This window comes from Asterias amurensis, chromosome 10 (assembly GCF_032118995.1).
Source record: "Asterias amurensis chromosome 10, ASM3211899v1".
Taxonomy (NCBI): domain Eukaryota; kingdom Metazoa; phylum Echinodermata; class Asteroidea; order Forcipulatida; family Asteriidae; genus Asterias; species Asterias amurensis.
Window position 1 is genome coordinate 4064146 of NC_092657.1, and position 27780 is coordinate 4091925.

At 38.5% G+C, this 27780-nt stretch overlaps 2 protein-coding genes across 3 annotated transcripts in view; both read right to left on the minus strand.

Moving 5' to 3' along the window:
- The window catches only part of LOC139943102 (uncharacterized), a 50143-nt gene extending 24243 nt beyond the window's left edge, over positions 1–25900 (minus strand). For both annotated transcript variants that reach the window (XR_011786748.1, XM_071939919.1), the window contains exons 1-2: positions 23969–25900; positions 21545–21809 (exon numbers count right to left, since the gene is read on the minus strand). The gene's annotated coding sequence lies outside the window, so the exon portion shown is untranslated. The remainder of the gene's footprint in view (positions 1–21544; positions 21810–23968) is intronic.
- Positions 1–27780, minus strand: part of LOC139943100 (uncharacterized) — a 130157-nt gene that overhangs the window by 91258 nt on the left and 11119 nt on the right. The window lies entirely within an intron of this gene.

Genomic DNA, 27780 nt, shown 5'->3' on the forward strand with positions numbered 1-27780 from the left:
GAAGTACTGAAACGTATGTACTTGATATCGTGCATGTTTTGCCCTTGAAAGCTAGAAAACCTGAAAGCACTATTTTATACAATCCATCCATGTCCTTTGCTGATAGTGTTCAATGCCAAGCTAATAGGTGGATTGGTTGGCCGGCATGGACTGTATTATACACATAAAATGTTAGAAGGATGCTCTTCCCGCGTAGACACAATGTTTAATAAGGCAGTGAACACTATTGGTAATTACTCAAAATAATGAATTGGCATAAAACCTTACTTGGTAACGAGTAATGGGGAGAGGTTGATAGTATAAAACATTTTGAGAAACGGCTCCCTCTGAAGTAGTGTAGTTTTCGAGAGAGAAGTATTTTTCCACGAATTTGATTTCGAGACCTCAAGTTTAGAATTTGAGGTCTCGAAATCAAGCATCCAAATGCACACAACTTCGTGTGACAAGGGTGTTTTTTCTTTTATTATTAATATTATCTCGCAACTTCGATGACCGATTGAGCTCAAATTTTCACAGGTTTGTCATTTTATGTATATGTTGAGATACACCAAGTGAGAAGACTGGTCTTTGACAATTACCAATAGTGTCCAATGTCTTTAAACATATCTATCAGTCAGAACGAGGCGCAGGTATGTATGCTTCGTTTTTGAAAGAGCAAGGGCACTGAAGAATGCATTTCCTCATTGGTTAAGGGCACCGTATGAGTAAATTGTAAATTTCTACTGGCAGGTGCATTTTCAGGAGCACCAAGGCAATAACCAATGGCCATGGAGGCAATCGCATCCGTTGCCTCCGTAAAGATAGACCTGAGCATGGACACAAGGGCATTGTTTCAACTTATCTATCAGTCTGAACAAGGGATGATGGGAGCTTTGTAAACAAGCAGGAGGCTTTCCCCGAGTCTCCACCATTCCAAAACTACGGAGCTCTAGAAGTGCCATGCGGAATGTTGAGATCCTGAGAAAATTAACTGAAGGACCAGGCCTTGAAATAACAAACAATCCCAACAGCAATGGGAGGTTTTGAAACGCTAGGTGGCAGCAGACTTAACAGGTAAATTTCCATTGTTTACGTAGTTCTGAGAGTGCGCACATTAACGAGAACAATGGATTATACCTGGTGAGTCTGCTGCCACCGAGTCCCGAAAGTCTCCCATTGCCACCTTCGCTCGTTCCCAGCGCCTTGCTTTAACCAAAGACGCTGGGATGGGCAAACGTATCATGCACTGTCATTGGTTTAATAATGCGCAGTCCCATCATGCATCACACTCACACTGCACCTTGTTTATATGCACTGTACGCATGACGTACTTCCTGAACAAGAATCTGTGCAAGTGATTAGCCAATCCCAGCGGTCCTGGATTGACTGGCCGCTGGGGCCGAGCGAAATTGCATCCGTGCCCTCAGAAAAGTACATTTTATATTTTCTTCATAGAAGTGCCCCTTATCCAGGGAAAAATTTGTGTGCCCCTTCAAGAGTAATATTAAGGCCTGAATAACACCATAACAGAACAAATTGCGACATCCTGAGATGATTCATTTGTGTGTGGTCAATCACACAAAACACGAACAGCTCAAACCGAAACCGACCCTCTTTCGTCTTTTCTCCACAGGGTTATTATACTTCAGAGTAAATGAAATAAACATCAAATGATATGAAATGAAAAAAACTCTCGGTGACCAATAGTGTCATTTCTGTCAACCATGCAGTGTATAATACCTTTAAAATATTCCTTTAATATGATAGTCATCAGACGAAGCTCTCTGCTAAATCGTTGTGGAATAATTCAAGAGTTCTGGTGATTTACGGAAGTCAGGGAACATCAGAATGATAATAGCGATTGACTTTAAGGGGGGCCCGAGGGGCGTTGAGCACTGCATAAGCGCATCATTTAATAAATGTATCTTAATGACAATATCGTAGATCAATTCCATCCTCTTATCACAGCAAACATTATCATCAAGGCCTTGCAAGGAGTTGCACATCATTTCTTTTGTGAGAGAGAGAGAGAGAGAGTGAGACAGAGAGGGGGGGGGGTACACCCTTCCAATCCTCAAGAAACAAATACAGGGGTGAGAGTCATTACTAACGAAAAGGTCTGAAACTTGGATACAAATTCAAAGGTATGTTGAAATGATGCCATTTCTACCGTTTGGTAACCCCTGCCGTCGATTTCACAAAGAGTAAGGACTCGACTTACATCGAGTTAGGGCGAGTAACTCGCTCTAACTTAAGATTAATATTAAGGTCTGCATGCTACAGTGCAGGGTTGGGACTCGTCCTAAGTCCTGAGATTAGTCTTAAGTTAGGAAGAGTTTTGTGAAATCGACGGCTGGAGTTATATGAATCCAAGGAGCTTTTGGAAACAGTATCCAAAGCACTAGGGAAGTAGACAAATGAGCAGGACATAAAAAGTCTGAATTCAGCCAAAAGTCTGAACAATCTCATCCCTGCAAATAATATTACAAAGGAATCCATCACTGGTTTGGGAAGATTCATTCCAATCCTCTAGTTTTCAAGACAGAAATTATAAAGTGATGTTATACATCAATGGTTTTTTTTTAGACGAGTAGGCCTATATTCATTCTAATCATCTAGTTTAAGATCCTTTGTTTTTTTTGAAGAGCCAATTCATTCCAATCCTCGAGCTATCACAGAATCATATCTATAAAAGTGATGGCACATCATTGGTTTTAGAATGGAACATTAGTTCAAATCTTTTGTTTTCAAGAAACACCATAAAGGGATGGTACATCAATTGTTTGGGAAGAGTACATTTATTCCAATCCTCTAGTTTTCAAGAAACATCATAAAGGGATGGTACATCATTGGTTTTTGGAAGAGTACATTCATTCCAATCCTCTAGTTTTCAAGAAACATCATAAAGGCATGGTACATTACTTGTTTGGGAAGAGTACATTTATTCCAATCCTCTAGTTTTCAAGAAACATCATAAAGGGATGGTACATCAATTGTTTTGGAAGAGTACATTTATTCCAATCCTCTAGTTTTCAAGAAACATCATAAAGGGATGGTACATCATTGGTTTTTGGAAGAGTACATTCATTTCAATCCTCTAGTTTTCAAGAAACATCATAAAGGCATGGTACATTACTTGTTTGGGAAGAGTACATTTATTCCAATCCTCTAGTTTTCAAGAAACATCATAAAGGGATGGTACATCAATTGTTTTGGAAGAGTACATTTATTCCAATCCTCTAGTTTTCAAGAAACATCATAAAGGGATGGTACATCATTGGTTTTTGGAAGAGTACATTCATTCCAATCCTCTAGTTTTCAAGAAACATCATAAAGGCATGGTACATTACTTGTTTGGGAAGAGTACATTTATTCCAATCCTCTAGTTTTCAAGAAACATCATAAAGGGATGGTACATCAATTGTTTTGGAAGAGTACATTTATTCCAATCCTCTAGTTTTCAAGAAAAGTATCATAAAGGGATGGTACATCATTGGTTTTGGAAGAGAACATTCATTCCAATCATCTAGTTTTAAAAAACATACATCCTATACTGTAAGGTATACATAAAGAGCATCTGTTTACATTTTACAGCTGAATTCACATGATCGAAATTATTATATTATTCCTCTAGTCTGTACGGACTCAGAAACATCTTGCATAAAGAGGCTGGTCATACATTATTTCGACTAGGGAAAACAAATTCATTCCACGTCTCTAATCAAGCTAACCGCTAATGGGAAAGACTGGCGACTGAATAATTAAGCGGCAAACGTTTGTCTATACACAGAGACGACATTTGAAAGAAAGGGAATAAAAATAACTAGACAAGAGGTGTAATGATATGGAAGAATAAAAGGAATTGTACTATTATATTAAATTTTAGTCTGAAAGCTTTCTAATTATGAAGTTCATAATAGAACCATTTTTATATTTTATATGTGAATTAAAAATACACTGTTTTGTCCGGGAAAAACAAACTCACTGCATAGCGGTAAACGTGTGTCATACACACAGACAACACTTTGTAAGAAATGGACAGATAAGAGGTGTTAAAGGAACACGTTGCCTTGGATCGGATGAGTTGGTCTATAAAAAGCGTCTGTAACCATTGTTTATAAAATGCATATGGTTGGAAAGATGTTTTAAAAGTAGAATACAACGATCCACACAAGTTTGCCTTGAAATTGCGTGGTTTTTTGCGTGGTTTGACTCCCATAAATGGCCGACCGTGTTAGTCGACGAGGTAAAAGGAAAACCGTGCAATTTCGAGGCATGTTTGTGTGGATTATTGTATTCTACTTTTACAACATCTTTCTACCCACATGCATTTTATAACAAACGGTTACAAACGCTTTTTATAGACCAACTCGACCGATCCAAGGCAACGTGTTCCTTTAAATGTATTATACTAGTATATTTAATCTCGGTCTAAAAGCTTTCTGATTATGAACCATTTTAACTGTGAAATATTTTCCTCAGAAATAATGATGTTGAAACACAATGTTTTGTCCGGGGAAAATGCATTCACGGCGACTGCATATTAAGCGTGAACGTGTGATTGTAAGCAAATAAGAAAAGGAATAACAATAACTAGACAAGAAGTGTAATGAAAGAGGTTTGCCAGACGATGGCCAGACTACCATGGCCAATCAAGCAATACCACACCCAGAACAAACATTGAGCTGTATTTGAATATTATGAAGACAGCAAGGCATTTAGAAATTTGTGATTTTAATTGATATTAAAGTACACTGTTTTGCTCGGGGAAAACAAATTCATGGCGACTGCATATTCAACTGTAAACTTGTTTTCTATACACACAAACAACTAGTTCTAAGAAATGGAATAATAATAAACTAGACAAGAATTGCAGGGACAGAAATCTGTCAGACGTGGCCAGACTATCCTGGTTAATCAAGCAATACAACAGAATCGGCAGAGCTCTTTTGAACTATACGAAGATATCATGGAACAAGGCATTAGGATTTGTGACAGAACTTTGTGAGTTATTTGAAGACAACATCAAACAGGGCATTAAGAAATTTGTGATTTTAATTTGATCAGCGCGGGGAACATTCTGTGGATGCCATTCGCAATAGTTCAATTAAGATTCATTTTGATTTTCTGATTAAATTTTCTGTCCATGGATGAAAACGTTCAGACATGGGAGAGATTACTTGAAGACTACATGAATTCATTTAAGCATTAATAAAAGCAAGTAAATGAATCAGACAGATATAGAAATGCCGGTAAACAAATCAAATATACTTGTATTAGTTATTTTTGTTATGCATATCTAGTAATGAAACCAAGGATGCCTCATAAGTCAACTTAATCACTGTAGCTCGCAAGCCTGGGGAAAACATGTTTTGTAAACAAGGGTGCTTGTTTATGTCAACCAGAAACACCAGGGTTAACCCAAACTCTTTCACTGTTATAGCTTGCAAGCCTGAAGAAACCTGTTAACAAGGGTTCTTGCTATGTGAACCAGAAACACCAGGGTTAACCCCTACTCATTCACAGTAGCTCGCAAGCCTGAGGAAACCTGTTAACAAGGGTGCTATGTGAACCATAAACACCAGGGTTAACACTCACTCTTCCATGATAAGGGTGGATTTCACAAAGATTGAGGACATAGTCTTATTTCGAGTTAGGACCAGTTACTCGTCCTAACTTAGGACTATCCATGCAATTTGTATAGGACTAGTCCTAACCCTTTGTGAAATTGACCCCTGGGTTCTTGTATGTGCACTACAAATCCTATTACATGGGACCTAAGGCTTAATGTCCATCCAAAGTAAAAAGCATGGTAACATTGTTGACAAAATGTAACAGTTTTGCAAACTTTCGATAGACCTTATGCACATGACGTCATTTCAGTAGGGCGCCCTCACCTAGAGGTCAAAAGGAGGTTGTTCATTGGCCAGTACTGTGCGCCGCGCGTACAAATCCGTGCGTCTCGATTGTTTCGTCACCGTTTGTCCTCTAAGATGGCGGCTGGATGACGTCAATGCATAAGGTCTATTAAATAAAATGTTTCCCATGATTTCCAACGAGTCCAACACTATGTTTGAATGGTTGGAAAAACTGTGGCAATCTGTTATTGTTTTGCATTTATGGCGTTCCATAGTTTTCCAACCTCGGATGGTAAAAACTCGGGATGTGTATTGCAAAAGACGAACGCAAGGCTTTCCGCATGCGCAGTGAGCGGAGGGCTTTACTTTGGATCAGTCTCGGGCCAGGGAAATGACTTTTGAAAGATTGAAGTTAAACAGAAGCAGACAAGATGGATCAACAATAAATCCCAGCAAACTATAGTTCAGCAAATGACCTTCTATTATGGCACCATGCCTGACATGTCCCCCGACTACATCAACAGAGAAGGACACTTAATCTAATCACATCAAAATGGGTACAGACTGATTCGCTCGGCGATTGGAGTTAAACAGAAGCAGACAAGATGGATCAACAATAAATCCCAGCAAACTGAGTTCAGACTCTTTTCATAAACCCATCCTAGAAGAAGTAATCGCCCGCTCGAACAGTGAGGCACATGACCTTATTATCATGGCACCATGTTTGACATGTCCCCCGACTGCATCAACAGAAAAGGATACTGACTCTTATCACATCAAAAAGGGCACAGACTAATTATTTTGCTCTTCCAACCAAGCCAAGTTTGGTACACTGAATAAACCCCGTCATGTATCCCAACTGCATCAACAGAGATTGACACTGAATCTAATCACATCAAAAAGAGTACAGACTAATTTGCTCTTTGAACAAGTTGAGTTTGGTTGACGCTGAATGAAGTGACAAATAAAACCCGTCATGTACCCCAACCGCATCAACAGAAATGGACACTGAAGCTAATCACATCAAAAAGGGTACAGACTAATTGCTATTTTAACCAAGCCACGTTTGGTTTACAATGTATAAACCCCGTCATGTACCCCGACTGCATCAACATAAATCAAAATTGGACCTATGTCACATCAAAAAGGTTACAGACTAATTTGTTTTTCAAATAAGCTGAGTTTGGTTTACGCTGAATGGAATGACAAATGAATCCGTCATGTAGCCTGACTGCATCAACAGAGAAGGACACTGAATCTAATCACATCAAAAAGGGTGCTGACTAATTTGATCTTTGAACAACTAGACGGTGAATGAAATGACTAACAACCCCGTCATGTACCCGGACTGCATAAACAGAGAAGGACACTGAATATAATCACATCAGAAGGGGTACACACTAATTGTTATTTGAACAAGTTGGGTTTGGTTTACGCTGAATTGAATGAGGAATAATTAATAAAAACTCAGCTGAGGTCTCGAATTCAACTCAAAAATTTGAGTGAGAAATTACTTCTTTCTAAAAAAAACTACGTTACTTCAGAGGGAGTCGTGTATTACTATCAACATCTCTTCATTAAGCGTTACCATGTAAGTTGTTAAGCTAACAATTATTTTGAGTAATTACCAATAGTGTCTAGTGCCTTTATTGATAATCAGTGAAGCAAAGAATCAAATGACCTTTATAATATAGAACTTGAAACAAATTCAATCCGCTGTCAATGGTTACCAAATGAAGTACGTTTTGTCTTTAACGATTACTAGAAGTGACTCGCCTGTCCCAACTCAAAGATTATCAACAGATCTTCCAGACCAATCAACCAACCAAGCCCAAATGTTCACAGGTTTTGTTATTTTATACATATTTTGAGACACACGAAGTGAGAATACTGGTCTTTGACAATTGCCACAAGAGTTCCATATGCCTTTAATAATCAGAGAAGCAAATGACCCTGTCCAACATGAAACTAAAGTCAATCTGCTGTCGACGGTTCTAAATGAAGTACGTTTTGTCTTTACCGATTACTAGAAGTGACTCGCCTGTCCCAACTCAAAGATTATCCACAGATCTTCCAGACCAATCAACCAACCAAGCCCAAATGTTCACAGGTTTTGTTATGTTATACATATTTTGAGACACACCAAGTGAGAATACTGGTCTTTGACAATTGCCACAGGAGTCCATAGTGCCTTTAATAATCAGAGAAGCAAATGACCCTGTCCAACATGAAACATAGTCAATCTGCTGTAGACGGTTCTAAATGAAGTACGTTTTGTCTTAAACGATACTAGAAGTGACTCGACCTGTCCCAACTCAAAGATTATCAACAGATCTTCCAGACCAATCAACCAACCAAGCCCAAATGTTCACAGGTTTTGTTATTTTATACATATTTTGAGACACACCAAGTGAGAATACTGGTCTTTGACAATTTCCACAAGAGTTCCATATGCCTTTAATAATCAGAGAAGCAAATGACCCTGTCCAACATGAAACATAGTCAATCTGCTGTAGACGGTTCTAAATGAAGTACGTTTTGTCTTTAACGATTACTAGAAGTGACTCGACCTGTCCCAACTCAAAGATTATCAACAGATCTTCCAGACCAATCAACCAACCAAGCCCAAATGTTCACAGGTTTTGTTATTTTATACATATTTTGAGACACACCAAGTGAGAATACTGGTCTTTGACAATTTCCACAAGAGTTCCATATGCCTTTAATAATCAGAGAAGCAAATGACCCTGTCCAACATGAAACATAGTCAATCTGCTGTAGACGGTTCTAAATGAAGTACGTTTTGTCTTTAACGGCTACTAGAAGTGACTCGCCTGTCCCAACTCAAAGATTATCAACAGATCTTCCAGACCAATCAACCAACCAAGCCCAAATGTTCACAGGTTTTGTTATTTTATACATATTTTGAGACACACCAAGTGGGAATACTGGTCTTTGACAATTGCCACAAGAGTTCCATATGCCTTTAATAATCAGAGAAGCAAATGACCCTGTCCAACATGAAACATAGTCAATCTGCTGTAGACGGTTCTAAATGAAGTACGTTTTGTCTTTAACGGCTACTAGAAGTGACTCGCCTGTCCCAACTCAAAGATTATCCACAGATCTTCCAGACCAATCAACCAACCAAGCCCAAATGTTCACAGGTTTTGTTATTTTATACATATTTTGAGACACACGAAGTGAGAATACTGGTCTTTGACAATTGCCACAAGAGTTCCATATGCCTTTAATAATCAGAGAAGCAAATGACCCTGTCCAACATGAAACATAGTCAATCTGCTGTAGACGGTTCTAAATGAAGTACGTTTTGTCTTTAACGGCTACTAGAAGTGACTCGCCTGTCCCAACTCAAAGATTATCAACAGATCTTCCAGACCAATCAACCAACCAAGCCCAAATGTTCACAGGTTTTGTTATGTTATACATATTTGGAGACACACCAAGTGAGAATACTGGTCTTTGACAATTGCCACAGGAATCCATAGTGCCTTTAATAATCAGAGAAGCAAATGACCCTGTCCAACATGAAACATAGTCAATCTGCTGTCGACGGTTCTAAATGAAGTACGTTTTGTCTTTAACGGCTACTAGAAGTGACTCGCCTGTCCCAACTCAAAGATTATCAACAGATCTTCCAGACCAATCAACCAACCAAGCCCAAATGTTCACAGGTTTTGTTATTTTATACATATTTTGAGACACACCAAGTGAGAATACTGGTCTTTGACAATTTCCACAAGAGTTCCATATGCCTTTAATAATCAGAGAAGCAAATGACCCTGTCCAACATGAAACATAGTCAATCTGCTGTAGACGGTTCTAAATGAAGTACGTTTTGTCTTTAACGGCTACTAGAAGTGACTCGCCTGTCCCAACTCAAAGATTATCAACAGATCTTCCAGACCAATCAACCAACCAAGCCCAAATGTTCACAGGTTTTGTTATTTTATACATATTTTGAGACGCACCAAGTGGGAATACTGGTCTTTGACAATTGCCACAAGAGTCCTCGCCTTTAGTAATCAGTGAAGCAAATGACCCTGTCCAATAGTCAATCTGCTGTCGACGGTTCTAAATGAAGTACGTTTTTGTCGTTTACGACTACTAGAAGCAAGTGACTCGACCTGCCCCAACTCAAAGACTATCGACCGATCTTCCTAAAGCCATCTGGTTGTCATCACTCACCGAGAGATATTTTGATGGCCGACCCAGATCTTCAGAATAGAAATATTTCTGGAAGCGTTTGATCAAAACATTTCCTCGAAGAACAAAATTTATCATCTGGAGTTGTGCGGTTCAAATAAACAGTAAATCAAAAGTAGGTAAGAATGAAAATTACAAATGAAAAAAAAAATGAGTGCATTGAGGAGGTGATCGAAGGACTCTACGAAATGTTCAGTGTTGACCGGGAGGGTTTGTTATCACTCTTAAACAAAATGGAAATAAAAACTATTGTTCGAAGCCTACAGCATTATGAGATTTGAGGCATTGCATGTTTGGGTATCAATATATATTTGGTCTTTGCGGTAAAACCATGTGTGTATCTTGCTTGGTTGGTTATGATCTTTTAAGAACGTATTAAAGTAGAGTAGAGTTTTGGAATTCGGGAGACGTCTCACTTCTGAAAACAACTGCAGCAGCAGTTTTTGACATAAAGCATTTTGAGTAAACATTTCAGAATAAAAATCCACACCGTTGGGTGTTATAAAAATAACAATAAATTATGCCAAAACAATTACATGATTTAATGTATTTGAATGAGACAAAATACATCATGTGTGCACTAGAACGAAACAGAATGTAATTAATAGCTTAAAGGAACACGTTGCCTTGGATCGGTCGAGTTGGTCTTTGAAAACGTTTGTAACCGTTTGTTATAAAATGCATATGATTAGAACGATAATTTAAAAGTAGAATAAAATGATCCACTCAAATTTGCCACGAAATTGCGTGGTTTTCTTTTTACTTTGCGAACTAACAGGGTCGGCCATTATGGGAGTAAAAAAATTGACTCCCAAAAATGGCCGACCGTGTTAGTCGACGAGGTAAAAGGAAAACCACGCAATTTCGAGTGATACTTGTGTGGACCATTATATTCTACTTTTAAAATATCTTTCTAACCATATGCATTTTATAACAAACGGTTACAAACGCTTTTCAAAGACAAACTCGACCGATCCAAGGCAACGTGTTCCTTTAAAGAAACCCTATGCTAAGGAGAAAGTGTGTGAACTTGAATTCGTGATAATGAATTAAATTGAATGACTTTTTGCCGAAATTGGCTGGAAAACAATATCCCTGACCCAACTTCGAGAAGGTGACCTTTTTAAAGTGATGAACGTACTCTCAGGTTGTTTGGTTTGGTCCAGGAATCAATATGAGCTCTAACGAAAAACCAATGATCAGCCAGCCCATTAATTCAGCAAAACAGTAGGACTACTTCCCAAGGTGGGGTATGAATACTAATGAGGATACTATGAATATTCATGAGACCTTCACTAAGCGTCAAAGTGTGAGAAAATGTAGGGTGGTAACAAAAACAATCGACCGAGGATCGGGAAAGAGGTATTCATTATGTATGAACCGGACTTCGATCAGAGAAAGAAAAACAACTTCGGGAAGTGTTTTTCTTTGGATCGCAAACTCTAAATTAAACTGGCATACGATTGATTTGTCTGTGCTTTTCTGTCTCTCTGTCAAATATAAATAAACACTTGTTTTTCTGAATAGTACACGCGCTGCATTTCTTTATTTGGTTTATGGAACAGTTCGATTGTTTTTATCCTAAATGTCGGATGTCGCCATTAAATTCTATATGTTTTTCTTTACGAATCTCAAAATTATCTTGTACTTTGACTTTAAAGGATTTGGGTTCTTTTTGTAACATAAAACACAATGTCCACAGATTTACATTAAACTATCACCGTTTGAAGATAATGGTAGTAGAAAGTGTTCCTTAAAATATTAGTTGCTGGGGTGCTGTAGTTTTTGAGAAATGGGTCAAACAATGTCATGAAAATACGTTTTCACATGCTAAAATAATTTTCGTCTCATGATCACTGAGACGAAAATTATTTTCATGACATTGTTTTACTCATTTATCAAAAGCTACAGAACCTCAGCAAGTATTTTTTTCAGGGAAGGTTTCTACTATCATTATCTTCAAACTGTGTTTAAGTTTAATGTACATCTGTGGACATTGTGTTTTTTGTCCAGCAAAAAGTACATAGACCCTTTAAGTATAATCTTAAAGAATATGTTTTTATCATACACAGGATTGTAATGTTAAAGCACTATAGACAACTTTGGTAATAGTCAAAGACCAATCTTCTCACTTGGTGTAACTCAACATATGCATCAAAATAACAAACCTGTGAAAAACTGAACTCAATTAATCGTAAAAGTTGCGAGAGAACGATGGAAGAAAAAACACCCTTGTCGCACAATAAAAGCGTGTGCTTTCAGATGCTTGAATTTGAGACCTCACCTGAGGTCTAAAACTCAATTCACATATTTTAGTAAGCAGTTACGATGTTACTTCAGAGGGGGCCGTTTCGCACAATGTTTACACTATCAACCTCTCCCCATCACTCGTTACCACGTAAGGTTTTATGCTAATCATTATTTTGAGTAATTACAAATAGTGTCCAGTGCCTGTAAGGAACTTGAGATACAAAAATGTATAATTTATTTTTCGACCTTCGATGGTGAAAAAAAAGGTGACTAACCGTTCGTTTAAATTCGTGGGTGTTAGAGCTCCGGTCCCACGGTGCACCGTGTCGCACGGACTGTGGTCAGCCCGGTAAATTTGATTAACTAGCCAAATGCAATTAGTTTCACAAAACTCCTTCGGGGACTATCTGACTGCAGTTGATACAATTTGTTAAATTGTGAGAGAATTGGAAGACTAGAAAGAGCTTAACTTTTTTCTGTCATCCCTCTTTTTGCCACGACTCACTCATCAGATTGTTGTTGTTAGATCTTTATCTGGGTAGGATTTAGAGTTTGACTTGTGGAGAGTAAATCGAAAGATTCGTGAGGTCTGTGCAAGTCGGCCTTATTAACGGCAGTGGACACTATTGGTATTTAATCAAAATAGTTATTAGCATAAAACCTTTCTTGATTACGAGAAATGGGGAGAGGTTGATAGTATAAAACAATGTGAGAAACAGCTCCCTCTGAAGTGACGTAGTTTTCGGGAATTAAGTAATTTCCATCGAATTTGATTTCGAGACCTCAAGTTTAGAATTTGAGGTCGCGAAATCAAGCATCTAAAAGCACACAACTTCGTATGACAAGAGTGTTTTTTCTTTCATAGTTATCTCGCAACTCCGACGACCAATCGAGCTCAAATTTTCACAGGTTTGTTATTTTATGCATATGTTGATATACACCAAGTGAGAAGACTGTTGTTTGACAATTACCAATTGTGGCCACTGTCTTAAAAATAAAATAAAATGATTGCAGAAGATCAAATGGACACATTTTCGTAATTGACGGAATTTTAGAATGTTTTATCGTCTACAAAAACTTGGGGTGTTAAAATTGGCACCATATGTCCAAAGAGATAATCAAATTTTGACATGATTATATGGTGTTAACATAACATTAATGTAATTAATGTTGGCTTATATATTAAGAGTTCATTTTACACCAAATAATATTGAGGTTGATTTATTCATCATTAACGAAGCGATTGCTAATTAATACATAAGTATCATTGAGATATGTGCTACAAACTGTGTTCATAAAATTGACATGAAGAAAATGTGTTCCCATTATTGTAATGTGACAGTGCACAGCTGTTAATTACGAAGACTTTCAAGATCGTTTGCCACTTTTTTCAACTTCAAACTAACATCAAACTAACTTTTGTGCTAACAATTATTTTGAGTAATTACCAAAAGTTTCCAGTGCCTTTAAACTGTTGTTCAGTAAGTGAACACGAACAAAATGTGTACCCATGACCGTGGACGTGCACAGCTGTAAATTACGAAGATTTTCATGATCGTTTGCCATTTTGTTCAACTTCAAACAGTGTTAAACCACAGAGTCCCCTTTTATAAGTAGCTATTTTTAACTCCACAGGGAAACCTCAGAAGACATCACGAGACACAAAACCCCTGTAGGGTCTGTATAAAAACATCTCAGAATAACAGGGATACAGAAAACACACATCGAGTAAAGCACACTTTGACTGCAGGCGAAGAGATTCAAGATATAATACGAACCGAAGATGGAGTTCAGTTGCAACAACGAGTTAAAGGAACACGTTGCCTTGGATCGTTCGAGTTGGTCTTTGAAAAGCGTTTGTAATGTAACTGTTTGGTGTAAAATGCATATGGTCTGGATGAAGATGTTGTAAAGCTAGAAAACAATGATCCACACAAACATGCCTCGAAATTGCACGGTTTTCCTTTTACCTCGTCGACTAAAGGCCCGGTCACACAGGCCGGCCCCGATAACGAGAACGAAAACGATAACGATACAAATGCACGCCCTCGATTGGTTGAATGAGCGTGGGTGTATTCTGCGTGGATCAACACGGTCGGTCATTTATGGGAGTCAAACTTTTGACTCCCATAAATGAACAGTTCCACAAACCTTAAAGGTATACGTTGCCTTTAAGGTTTCTAATGAAAAACATACACCCGCAGGTGATGAACATTTCCCCGCGAGTTTGCTGGCGACATCTGACCTCTAATTACGAGGCATCTGCCACCGTAATTTCTGAGCGCGCATTTGCAGGAAACTACAGAGCACATGAGCAGCACGTTTTAGTGGCGCGAAGAAACGCAGTCTGTGGCTAATTTTGTCTGTTTTGGATTGGCTGGCGACCTAATAGGATCGTGTTTGTTTCTAGCCTCTCTCACGTACGCTGTAAAGCGATATTGTTTTCGACGTGCTTTGAGTTTTAGGTTCGGATACAAGTTGCATAGACTCTTTGCATGGTTTGGTTTAAGGTCCGTGTGTAATGTACACTTTGCATTATAGGTAAAATGGTTTCCACGAGGAGCAGTTTACCCAATTACGTGCAACATTTTACCACAAAAAAAAGAGCATGTCCGGCTTGTTTTAGTTAGTCGCAAGGTAAACTTGACCCTGTGGCGAGGAAAATGTGTTTTTATACACATAAGTTGATTTCACTTGCGATTTTTTTATGCAACTTAAAAAGGTACAAATTACCTTATCTACTAGGCAAATCGCCACGTAGCCCAACATTGCGTAAGAAGGTACTCAACTTTCGTACCCTACACATTTACTCAGCAAGTTTTTACACGTCTTTTTTAGAGTGAAATACGTTTGGTAATAATTGCAATGAAAACTCCTGGTTATAAGCCTATAGCAGCAGCTAGTCGTTAGAAAGCATGTTGAGAAACATTTCACTTCAAAGGAGGCTTGCTACGGGTATGAAACAAGATGACACTTTTTCCAGCCTCTATCACGTGCGTTGTAAAACGATATTGTTTTCGACGTGATTTGGGTTTTAGGTTCGGAACAAATTGCATAGACTCTCTATACATGGATTAGTTTAAAGGGGGAAGATGTACATATGGTACACACACTTAAAAACGAATGGCAATTTAGACTAAGTATTGTTTGAAGCTTTGCGTGGTGTGGAATAGAAAGAAACTATAAATAAATAGTAAACTTGCGGGTACACTGAAAAAACTGGGGTGTTAAATTGATTCTCTTGGTATCTATGTGACAACACCGACACGGTGTTAATTTCACCAACGGTGAAGTAATGGGGATACATAACATGTTGGTGTTGTCACATATATATATCAGGAAGAATCAATTTAAAGACAGTGGACACTATTTGTAATTGTCAAAGACCAGTCTTCTCACTTGGTGTATCTCAACATATGCATAAAATAACAAACTTGTGAAAATTTGAGCTCAATCGGTCATCGAAGTTGCGAGATAATAATGAAAAAAAAAAACATCTTCGTCACACGAAGTTGAGTGCATTCAGATGCTTGATTTCGAGACCTCAAATTCTAAATCTGAGGTCTCGAAATCAAATTCGTGGAAATTTACCTCTTCCTCGAAAGCTACGTTACTTCAGATGGAGCCGTTTCTCACAATGTTTTATACTATCAAGTATCAACCTCTACCCATTACTCGTTACCAAGAAAGGTTTTATGCTAATAATTATTTTGAGTATTTACCAATAGTGTCCACTGCCTTTAACACCCCAGTTCTTGCAGTGTACAGCCATGTTTGAATTTCTGTTGTGTGAGTGTTGGCTCTCATTCATTTCTCCAGAAACGAGCAGAGTAAACTGTTCGAAACGTCGAGACCACAATGTTGTGCATTTATTTTTTTCTAATTGCAATGTACTTTTTTGAAGGTTTCGTGTAATTATTTTAACTCTGTACAGTGGCAAACAAATTGCATGCGTTTTTAAATGATAAATAAGTAAATTGAATTGAAGTTGATTGGATTTTAATTGCATTACGTTTGAAAAGCAGGGTATACCTTTGGCAATTTCGTAGAAGACAAACATCTTCACTTGTTCTATCCCAAAATAATACGTAACAAAACAAATTTTGTGCAAACTTGGGATAAATTGTGTATCAAAATACAGCAAGAGAAAAAGCAAAGAAAAATACACCCCATGTTGCATAGAATAATTGTCTGCTTTCAGATGCCTGAGAACAGATTCACCAGGCCTGAAGCCTTTCTTGGATTAAAACTTGAAAAGTTACCTGTTTAGTCTTTCTATAAAACTACATTACTTCAAAGGGGGTCTTTTCACACAAAGTTTTAAAGCCATTGGACCCTTTCGGTACAGAAAAAAAAAAAAAAGATTTACAAATAATTTACAGGGTTTACAGAAGGTAATGGTGAAAGACTTCTCTTGAAATATTAGTCCATGAAATGCTTTACTTTTTGAGAAAACGGTAAAACAATATAAATTCTCGTTAACGAGAATTACGGATTTGTTATAAACACATGTCATGACACGGCGAAACGCGCGAAAACAGGAGTGGGTTTTCCCATTATTTTCTCCCGACTCCGATGTCCGATTGAGCCTAAATTTCCACAGGATTGTTATTTTATATATAAGTTGTGATACACGAAGTGTGGGCCTTGGACAATACTGTTTACCGAAAGTGTATAATGGCTTTAAAATATTAACAGCTCTCCAGTACTCTTTACCAGTACTTTACTTTTTATTTTATGGTCATTAAAGGAACACGTTGCCTTGGATCGGTCGAGTTGGTCTTTGAAAAGCGTTTGTAACCGTTTCTTATAAAATGCATATGATTACAAAGATATTTTAAAAGTAGAATATAAAGATCCACACAAGTATCACTCGAAATTGCGTGGTTTTCCTTTTACCTCTTCGACAAACACGGTCGGCCATTTTTGACTCCCATAATGGCCGACCGTGTTAGTTCGCAAAGTAACAGGAAAACCACGCAACTTCGAGGCAAAGGTGTGTGGATTATTGTATTCTACTTTTAAAACATCTTTCTAATCATATACATTTTAAAACGAACGGTTACAAACGCTTTTCAAAGACCAACTCGACCGATCCAAGGCAACGTGTTCCTTTAACTTATAGAGTAACTAACAAAAGCAAAAGATGCCTTTAATAAACGAAGCACGGCGTTCCTGACTCTCAGCAATTTCTTTTTTAGAGTCTGGCAGAGTTGATGACTCTCACGAGAATGCCCCTAAGATATTAACTCACCGTCTGAAAATATGCCATGTGTGCCTGAATTGTGTAATTTAATTTGATAAGATATTTTATTTATTTTACCTCGCTGGATAAATAAAAAACAAACGATCGAAGGTTTAAGGAGGGTGATGGGTCGATAAAGGTTTTTGGTTTGCCGTGTGCCATGATGCAGATGTAACGTTGGTCGATGTTATAGCGCGTGGTGTATTGGATACCATTCTTTAAAAAAAAAATCTTTCTCGACGTTTCAATAAATAGCCGAGTCTGGTCTTCAGCAAAATAAACTTATATAAATTTCAAAGGTATTTATACCGGATTGGTTGACCTGACTGACAAAATAGTCGTAGACAGGAAATGTTTTGTGTGATCAACCATTTACATGAAATAACAAACCTGGGGTGGATTTCACAAAGGTAGTCCTAACTTAGGACTAGTCCTAGGCAATGCTAAGAGATAGGACCAGTCCTAAGTTAGGACCAGTCCTATCTCTTAGCATTGCCTAGTTATGACTACCTTTGTGAAATCCACCCCTGTGAACATTAAAGCTTCATCCTTTATGCGAGTCAGGACTGAAAAAACATGCACAATTTTCAGCTTAATAAATACATTGTCCTTAATTTTGGTTGCAACAGCCGAAATCAGTTTGTAGGTTTTTGCATATTATAGTTTTCTCGAATATGACTTCAATTTAGAGGGAAATATTTCACACTCCCGCAAAATGGTTCCAGTATGAACTTCCTAATCAGTCCCTTTCGGTACAGAAAAAAAAAAAAGTTCACAGATTTACAAATAATTTACAGGGTTTACAGAAGGTAATGGTGAAAGACTTCTCTTGAAATATTAGTCCATGAAATGCTTTACTTTTTGAGAAAACGGTAAAACAATATAAATTCTCGTTAACGAGAATTACGGATTTGTTATAAACACATGTCATGACACGGCGAAACGCGCGAAAACAGGAGTGGGTTTTCCCGTTATTTTCTCCCGACTCCGATGTCCGATTGAGCCTAAATTTCCACAGGATTGTTATTTTATATATAAGTTGTGATACACGAAGTGTGGGACTTGGACAATACTGTTTACCGAAAGTGTATAATGGCTTTAATGATAAGTTTCCACACTAACATTTCCAACAACAACACCGCAGGCTAATTTTGTACCATGCTCTTTTACACACACGCCTTTCTCTATAGTTGAAACGAACTCAAATGCAAACATACCATTAGAACAAACGTTTTCGATCTAAAGTCTATTGACATTTCACACGTGTTAGTTTGTACGTTTTTTTTTTTTCCTGGACTTGGAGAATAATTTATTGCAGCAGCTTTGTTTGTATTTAGTTTAATGATGATTGGATGGTCGCAAAGATGGTTGAGGTGTGGGTTTGAATTTGTGTCATGACACGAAAGGCCCTTAAATAAATGGGAACCTGTGATGGAATACAGATGGTTCTTGTGACTGATTTACCCGAGTGTGCCATGCTTACTTGCTTAGTACCACCGGCTGTATACTCTCATGGGCCAAGTGTGTCAAACAATTTTTGATTTCTTACACGACAGACAAAGGCTCGTTTGTGTACGAGTCAATGGAAATTCCCTTTGAGATAGCGGACTAGCCTATGTTGTTAAAAATCCAGGGTATAAACGACCTTGCCACGGCCACCCAAATTTTACATTACGAATATTCTCTTAGAAGTCAGTGAAATTGGATTTGAACTAAAATTAATACGCAGAGTAATTAATTGGGGGTGAGAGGGGAGGATGAGGACCGGTTCTCTTTTTTTAAGGACACAAATATTTGTGTATAAGAGTCAATGTAGGAGTTCCCTTGAAACAGCGGACTAGTCTATCTTGTTAAAAATCCAGCCGGTAAACGACCCTACCCTTGCCACTCAAACTTTGTTTCTCAAACGTGTTCTTTTATAAGTCAGGGAATTAAACTAAATTCATTAATAATTTATGAGTGGAGGGGAGGGGAGGGGAGGAGAAGTTTCCTGCTGAAGGATAAGCATTCATCAATCTCCTCAACTAATGCGTTCCTAAAAATACAGCTAAAGAGCACTCACAACCCCAAATAGTACAGTATTCCATGGTATACAACGTGGAGCTATCAAAGGTCAACACATCGCATTTCAAAGTTACAAATGACTCGATCCATCAACAACACAAATCACTGCAACTTTTTCATTTGCAGTTTGCAGTTTGCTGCAGCACAGAATGGACGAGATGAAGAGGTGAGACATGACATTCATTGAATTGATGCATTCGGTAAACTGACTGTTATTTAAAAAATAAAACACGAGATGTAATAAACCATCTCACTCAGGATTTTCAATCAAATTATTCCTTTCAGAAGTGTTACTATAATACTGGAAAGTACAGGAAAAACGCTGTACAATAATGAAAAATATTGGACAATACCAGAAAATACCGATCAATACCGGGAAATACCGAAGAATTCCAGAAAATACCGAACAATACCGAGTAATACCTAACAATACCGGGAAAATACCGAACATACAGGAAAATACCAGTCCACACCAGAAAAACTTTCAAAATAGCACAAAAACACTAGCAAACATTTGCAAACAAAAAGAGCAAAGTCAACCCTCCTACTGTCCGACCATTCAACACAATCCACTGTTGTTTTGAATGACATACAAACTACGGCAACATTTAATACGATATCATATGATTAATGTACACAATAAAGTCAGGTCAACTACTGTCGGTCCATTACAAAGACATATCATCTGCAGTGGTTTCGAATGATAGATACATTCTGCTCAAAAAGAGCAAAGTCAACCCTCCTACTGTCTGACCATTCAACACAATCCACTGTTGTTTTGAATGACATACAAACTATAATGGCAACATTCAATACGATATCATTTGATTAATGTACACAATACAGTCAGGTCAACCCTCCTACTGTCGGTCCATTACAAAGGCATATCATCTGCAGTGGTTTCGAATGATAGATACATTCGGCTGGCCTGCATTACGAACATCATGTGGTTAATGTAGTAAGAAAATGGTAGGTAGAAATGAATGTTATAATACAATTCAGCTCACAAGAGGGTGCACTTCTCAGGACACTTTGAATCAAATTAGCAGGGCATTGGTAGTACACCTTTAAGCTTAACTCGACTCATTATCCCTGAACTGTGTGTAACATTCTGTAAAACTACTCCAGGCTAAATACAATATTAAAGCAAACTCAACAAGAGCCTTTTATTAAAGGCACTGGACACTTTCGGTAATTGCTCAAAATATATTTTAGTATAACAACTTTATCTTGGTAACGAGCAAAGTAGAAGTAGAGCAAGGTAGAAACGACTCCCTCTGGAGTAACGTAGTTTTTAAGAAAGAGAGAATTTCCCACTAAAGTATTTGAATCTGAAAAAACTTCAGGCCTGATGCAATTTTCAGGCAATTGAAATCACACACATTATCGTGCATAAAGGCCCGGTCACACAGGCCCCGATAACGGGAACGAAAACGATAACGATAAAAATGCACGCCCTCGATTGGTTGAATGAGCGTGGGCGTTTTCTTCGTGGAGCAATCCAACCAATCGCGAGCGTGCATTTTTATCGTTCTCGTTTTCGTTCTCGTTATCGGGGCCTGTGTGACCGGGCCGTAAAGGGTGTTTTCTTTCATTATTCTCCTTGCAACTTGACCAATTGAGCAACTGTTTTCACAGGTTTGTTATTTTGTGCATATGTTGAGATACACCAAGTGAGAAGACTGGTCTTTGACAATTACCAATAGTGTCCAGTGTCTTTAAACACAATATCAAAGCGTACTCAACAAGGCCCCTTTAATAATCCCCTTTGAGATGTGTGGGACACTTAAGTATAAAGTTTAGGTAAATTTGTCTGTATATACCCAAATCAAACAGTGCAGAACTATAGTGTCACTGTCCACCATATCTTTAAAGGGCTTACTAGCGTTGTTTGATAAAATAAAATAAAAAATAGACTCACCCCAAGTCGCTATGTCGTAAATAAATTAGTCCCTTCCGGGCTCTAGATGTATCCCGGTGCTAAAGTTTCACCCTGTCGTTGAAACATTCATTATGACAGTCGACGCCATAAAGTCACACGGGAGACTCAGCAGAAATTGACGGCATATAGTTTTCAATTTCACGATGAAGTGACAGCAGAAACACTTTGCTGGTGGGGGTGGGTATTATGCTCAGCTAATACGGTGCTCCACTTTTTTTTTATATGGATTGGGTAGGTGCGTGTCCTGCATTGGTGGTAAGAAGGGGAATAATGGGTGAATACAGAACGGTTGTGACGGTGTCATTTTCTGATCGTGAGCCCTAATTCAGGCCCTCGATCATAAGATAGTAACATTGACAGTGTATGTCCTTTTAGCTTGTGCAGTGTGCTCTTTAGGGAAATCGGATAGCGGCACCGTGTTCTACTTTGTGTCATGTGTTCTATTTAGTGTTCTATTTTTCCCAAACTGTTCAACTGTCAAAAGTTACTGAAAGGGTGTCTAAAATGTGGAGTATGAGACTATTTGAAGAAACAAAAAGCAAGTTGTTGAAGAAAAAAATATTCTGTTCTATTTTTTTGTCTATTTTGTGTTCTAAATGTACTTGGTAAAAGTGAGTCTGAATATTTACAGTACGGGTTTATTTTGGAGAAGAAAAATACAGTTGTTGAAAACCGTTATTGTGTTCTATTTTATGCTCTATTTTTATTTTGTGTTTTATTTTCCCGCGTGGTACAGGTTTCAAGCCTTGGTATTAGGGTGTCTAAAACTTGTAGTATGGGGCTTTTTGAAAAACGGGGAAAAAAGTTGTTGAAAACCTTTACTGGCTCTATTTGTGTTCTGTTTTGTGTTTTATTTTCCCGAGGGGTCAAGTGCCAGAACTTTGTTAAAAGGGTGTGTACATTTATAGTATATACGGGACTATTTTGAAGCAGACAAAAGAAACAAGTTGTTGAAAAGTTTCTCTCAATAAACTTTGAGAGCGTGGTTATCTTGACGTGAAATATTTTCACCTGAAATGACGATGGTATTCGAGAAAACTCGAAACGAGAATTATATCTGAAAGCCAATGCGGAAAATTGCGCACGGTTTTTCTTCTCCCACAACGGGTTGTAAATCAAAGTTTTCAAATCAGGTTTGCAATATCATGGTTCTTGGTCACACAACACATGAACACTGTCTATGAATATTTTGGTCTGCTCTGCAAATCCAGTATATAACGCCTTTGAATGATGTTTTCGAATGATCATTCTGCTTCAGACATTTCAGCAGTTTAAAATTATTGGAATAGGCCTACTGTTTTTAGGTAAACACAGACACCGCACAAACAGCAACCCGTGTTTAAAATGCAAATACCTCGCCAGCCAGCGACACAAATATACTTAGGACTATTTACCATCAAATTCTGAGTTATCATTTGGAGACTACAAATAATATAATGCATGTGGCATGAATATCAATGCAACTGGCATAGCAAAATAATTGTATTATAACTTGTCTTAAAGACAATGGACACGATTGGTAATATTGTCAAAGACCAGTCTCCTAACTTAGTGTTTCTCAACATATGCATAAAATAACAAACCTGTGCAAGTTTGAGCTCAATTGGTCGTCGAAGTTGCGAGATAATAATGAAAGAAAAAACATCTTCGTCACACGAAGTTGAGTGTATTCAGATGCTTGATTTCGAGACCTCAAATTCTAACTGAGGTCTCGAAATCAAATTCGTGGAAACAATTTCTTTCTCGAAAACTACGTCACTTCAGAGGGAGCCGTTTCTCACAATGTTTTATACTACGAACCTCTCCCCATTACTCGTTACCAAGTAAGGTTTTATGCTAATAATTATTTTATCTAATTACCAATAGTGTGCACTGCCTTTAAAGGCAGGGTATACTTCTTGTAATTGTCAAAGACCAGTATCCTCTCTTGGTGTATCCCAAAATTACGCACAAAATTTGTGGAAATATTTACTCAGTTGGTCAACGAGGTTGCAAAAAAATAATAAGATCGCTGAGACAGACTTCATACCTGAAACCATACTCAGATTAAATTTGAGTTTGTGAAAAGTTATTTTTTTCTCTAGAACTACACATGCCTTCAAAGGGGGGGGGGGGGGGGTCATATCTATTTAATAACAACGTTTTATAAAGTCAACAACTATCCAGTGCTTTTCATCAAGTGTTTTTTATGATCATTAATCTCTTGAAGAATTGCTAAAGGCATACCCTCCCTTTAAATATTGTTAGTAAACAGCAATTTGTTTAGGAATACAACAACAATCATTGTTTTTGTAGTGACAAAGATCATCACTGCGCCTTTCTAATCCCCAGCCTACTAGCAAGCCTATCATAATAACATGTCATCACTGACGTCAGAACACCCCTACACATAAATCCACTCACCTGCCGCAGCCCGTCTCCTGGAGATCGATCGCTTTCAGGTTTTTGGCGCCAAACAAAATGTCGTCTGCTCCAAGCTGTAAACTGCACACTATAAACTCCGCGCAATAAATCCAAACCGAAAAAAAAATCCCCACACACTCTTCTTGATAAATCCTACACGAGGTCTGTAGAGCACTCTTAAGAAATTCCACACGCTAAAATTGTTTCAAGACATAAAATATCAGGATCACTCTTTCAAAAACTCTTCGTTCGTTATCAAGTGGCAATTTTAGCCCACACGTGTTGAGTGTCTGATACAAGGGCTGACAGCGTTGCTATCGGCATGAGATAGCAAAGTAGTTTCTATGAAGAGCTTTGGGCCGATTTCGAGCATTAAATGTATGCGTTGGAGGTGTCTTAAAATACAATTATATGTACATATTTATGCACATTATGTATTAGGTTTGCTGGCGTTAAACTCACTTGCAGTAACAAACAATGCAGCAGCAAACTTTAAGTGACCTTAACATGAAGTTGGTCTATAAACAGTGAATTGTTTAATACAGTTGATATATAAAGTTAGCTGTACATCAAACTTCAAGCAAGACAAGTATACCTTAACATGAAGTTGGTCTATAAACAGTAGTTTGTTGAACACAGTGGATATAAACTTAGCTGTTCATCAAACTTCACGCGAGAGAAGTTACCTTAGAGAGAAGTTACCTTAAAATGAAGTTGGTCTATCAACAGTGTTTTGTTAAATACAGTGGATATAAAGTAAGTTGTACAAACAAACAAGGCATCAAACTTCAAGCAAGAGAAGTGACCTAAAGATGTTGGGCTACAGACAGTGCTTCGTTGAATACAGTTGCTATGGAGTTAGCTGTGCATCTTTGATACATTTGCATCTGCTTGTTGCTTAAAATATCCACTAAATCGTACATGATATCGTCTGTGACTTTTGTATATAATTGTAGTCTATAATATCCATGTACATGATATTCAGATGATAATTGCTCAATTAAGATCCGTTCACAGACACAACAACCAGAAGGGTTTAAAGACGCACTCAAATGCTTCTTTTGTTTACACAAAAGAGATGCGACGATACAATGCTCCAGAGAGACACGGCAACGGCAGATTTCGATCCTCAGTTATCCAGTCAGCGGCAGTTATACATTACATCCTTTACAGTCATGGGAATTGCTGATATTCGCAAGTGGTTTTCTATTCACTTCTGCATAAAACACGCTGGCTGTTTAACAACGCCGGCTACTCGTTGCTTGATGCTTGTTTTTATATTATCGTCCGCGAAGCTTGAAGCCGTTTATATACGTGAGTTTGCCACGGTGCCCCAACGACATTACATCTTTACAGTCATGGGAATCACTGATATTTATTTGCAAGAGGTTTTCACTTCAGCATAAACCACATTGGCTATAACGACGTCGGCTGTATATCGACGTCAGTTGTATAACGATGTTGCCTCTATAACGATGATAGCTTTATAACGGTGATAGCTGTATAACGATGGATAGCTACTGACGTAGTACACTGGTCGTAGCTTGAAGCTTGCTGTTGATTATCGTCCGTGAAGCTTGAAGCCGTTTATATACGTGAGTTTACCACTGTGCCGCAACGACGGCCTTAACCGCATACAAAACTGCGGCTTAGTTGTTCAAGTCCACGGGTATAGAATAAAGTACCTCCCCCAGTTGACAGGTGTGCCCACAGATGTACGAGGACGAAATGTCTAAATCGGAGTGGCGACCTTCGCCTCCGCACCGGTGATTCGCGCTCCGAACACCGTACAAATCAACTGCGATTTGCCGCCTAATCTCGGAGTGGCTTTACTACTCTCGAAGTACACGCACACTTCTGTTGAGCTGCTGATCGTCAGTCACGCTAGACTTGACTTACGTCCCAATCCCGTGCCATGCCTGCATGCTGGCGAGTTACATGTGTGCTGTAGAGATCTCGCATGAGAAAGAGCTTGAACCAAGTCTACATGCTGCCTTTTTATGAAGTGTACGCGATGTATTGATAAACACGAACATGCGGTGCTGAAAAAGATGAAGAAGATGAAAGTTTGCCACTCATAGATGGTAGTTCATGCTTAACTCGGTGGGGTAGAACTTAGCAAGAGGTAATGATCCAAATCTGGTGTGACGTTATGCTCCAAGTACACGTTCTTTAATAAACATCTGCTGATGTAAAAGGTGAACAAGATGAAAGTTTGCCACTCACAGATGGTAGTTGATGCTTTACTCGGTGAGGTAGAACTTATAAAGAGGTAATGATCCAAAGTGGTGTGACATCATGCTCCAAGTACACGTTCTTAAAAAAACTCTACTGATGATGACTATTAGTTGGTGCTGCAAGTTTACACTACCTGCAAGTTTGCCTAGGTTAAATTAAGCATTGTTAGCCCAAAGGTCGTGGGTTCGAATCCCATGCTGTCAAAAGTACCAAAGTGCTGTTGTGGAGATTATTTCTGAATCAGTAACTGGTGAGTTGGCAATGCCGATTTATGACCAATGTGAAGCTCGAAAAGTTTGGTTAGTTAAGCACGATTAGCCCAAAGGTCGTGGGTTCGAAAAGTAATCAAGTGCTACGCAGATCAGTAACCTGGTATTTGGCACTGCCGGTTCATGACAAATGTGAAGCTCTTCAAGTTGGATTAGTTGAGCATTGTTAGCCGAAGGTCGTGGGTTCGAATCCCATGCTGCCAAAAATACTCAAGTGATGTGATGAATATCTTTCCTGCAATAGTAACATGTGATTTGACATTGCTGGTTCACGACCAATGTGAAGCTCTTAAAGTTGGTTCAGTTTAGCATTGCTAACCAAAGGTCGTGGGTTCGAATCACATGCTGCCAAAAGTATTCAATGATGTGATGCAGATATTTTCTGCAATAGTAACATGTGATTTGACATTGCTGGTTATGACAAATGTGAAGCTCTTAAAGTTGGGTTAGTTAAGCAATGTTAAACCAAAAGGTCGTGGGTTCGATTCCCAAGCTGCCACAAGTATTCAAGTGCTGTTATGGAGATATTTTCTGAATCAGTAACATGTCAGTTGGCACTGCCGGTTCATAACCAATGTCGGTGCATGACCAAGCTCGTAAAGTTGTGCTCAGTTTAGCATTGTAAACCAAAGGTCATGGGTTCGAACCCCATGTGCCAAAAGTACACAGTCCTTTATTTGGAAATACACATGTGTTGTTATGAAGATCGTTTATAAGAATGTTGAAAGCCGAGGGAAGGGTTCACGGACTTAGTGTAAACACACACTAGCCCACACACAGTGCCCGCGAGATACAAAGCGTCAAATCAAACGTGCAGTCGCACGAAGTTGCTAGAGAATTAATGGCTTAAAAGATCAAAAATTGACCGAGCATTAAAAGTTCACCGGCAAACTCTCACGAACATCAGCCGTGAATTCATAATTACAGCCCGGCGACTTAGACAACACCGGAGTGGCCACAGGTCTGTTGGGACTGAAGACAACCTCGGACTACCCACGGCGGGCGCTTCTTTCAAGACTACCCTGGACTGGCTCAAGATACACGTGAAGCCGCGAGCGTTATTTCCTTCATCCACACGGGCTCGATCACCCCTACTCACAGAATATAGAGGCGATTTCAGCTGTTGGTGATCAACCACAGCGAGCGCGAAAAAAAGACGGAAAACAAAAAACTCAGTCTCTGCTAATGCCGTTTGTGATCGACCCCCGGGGGGGCTCCCCCGCCTATCTCTACTGTGGGACAACTCGCTACGGCCCGCCATCAATCAACATTGACTCGCAAGGGGGTTACTGTTCGATTGTGGTG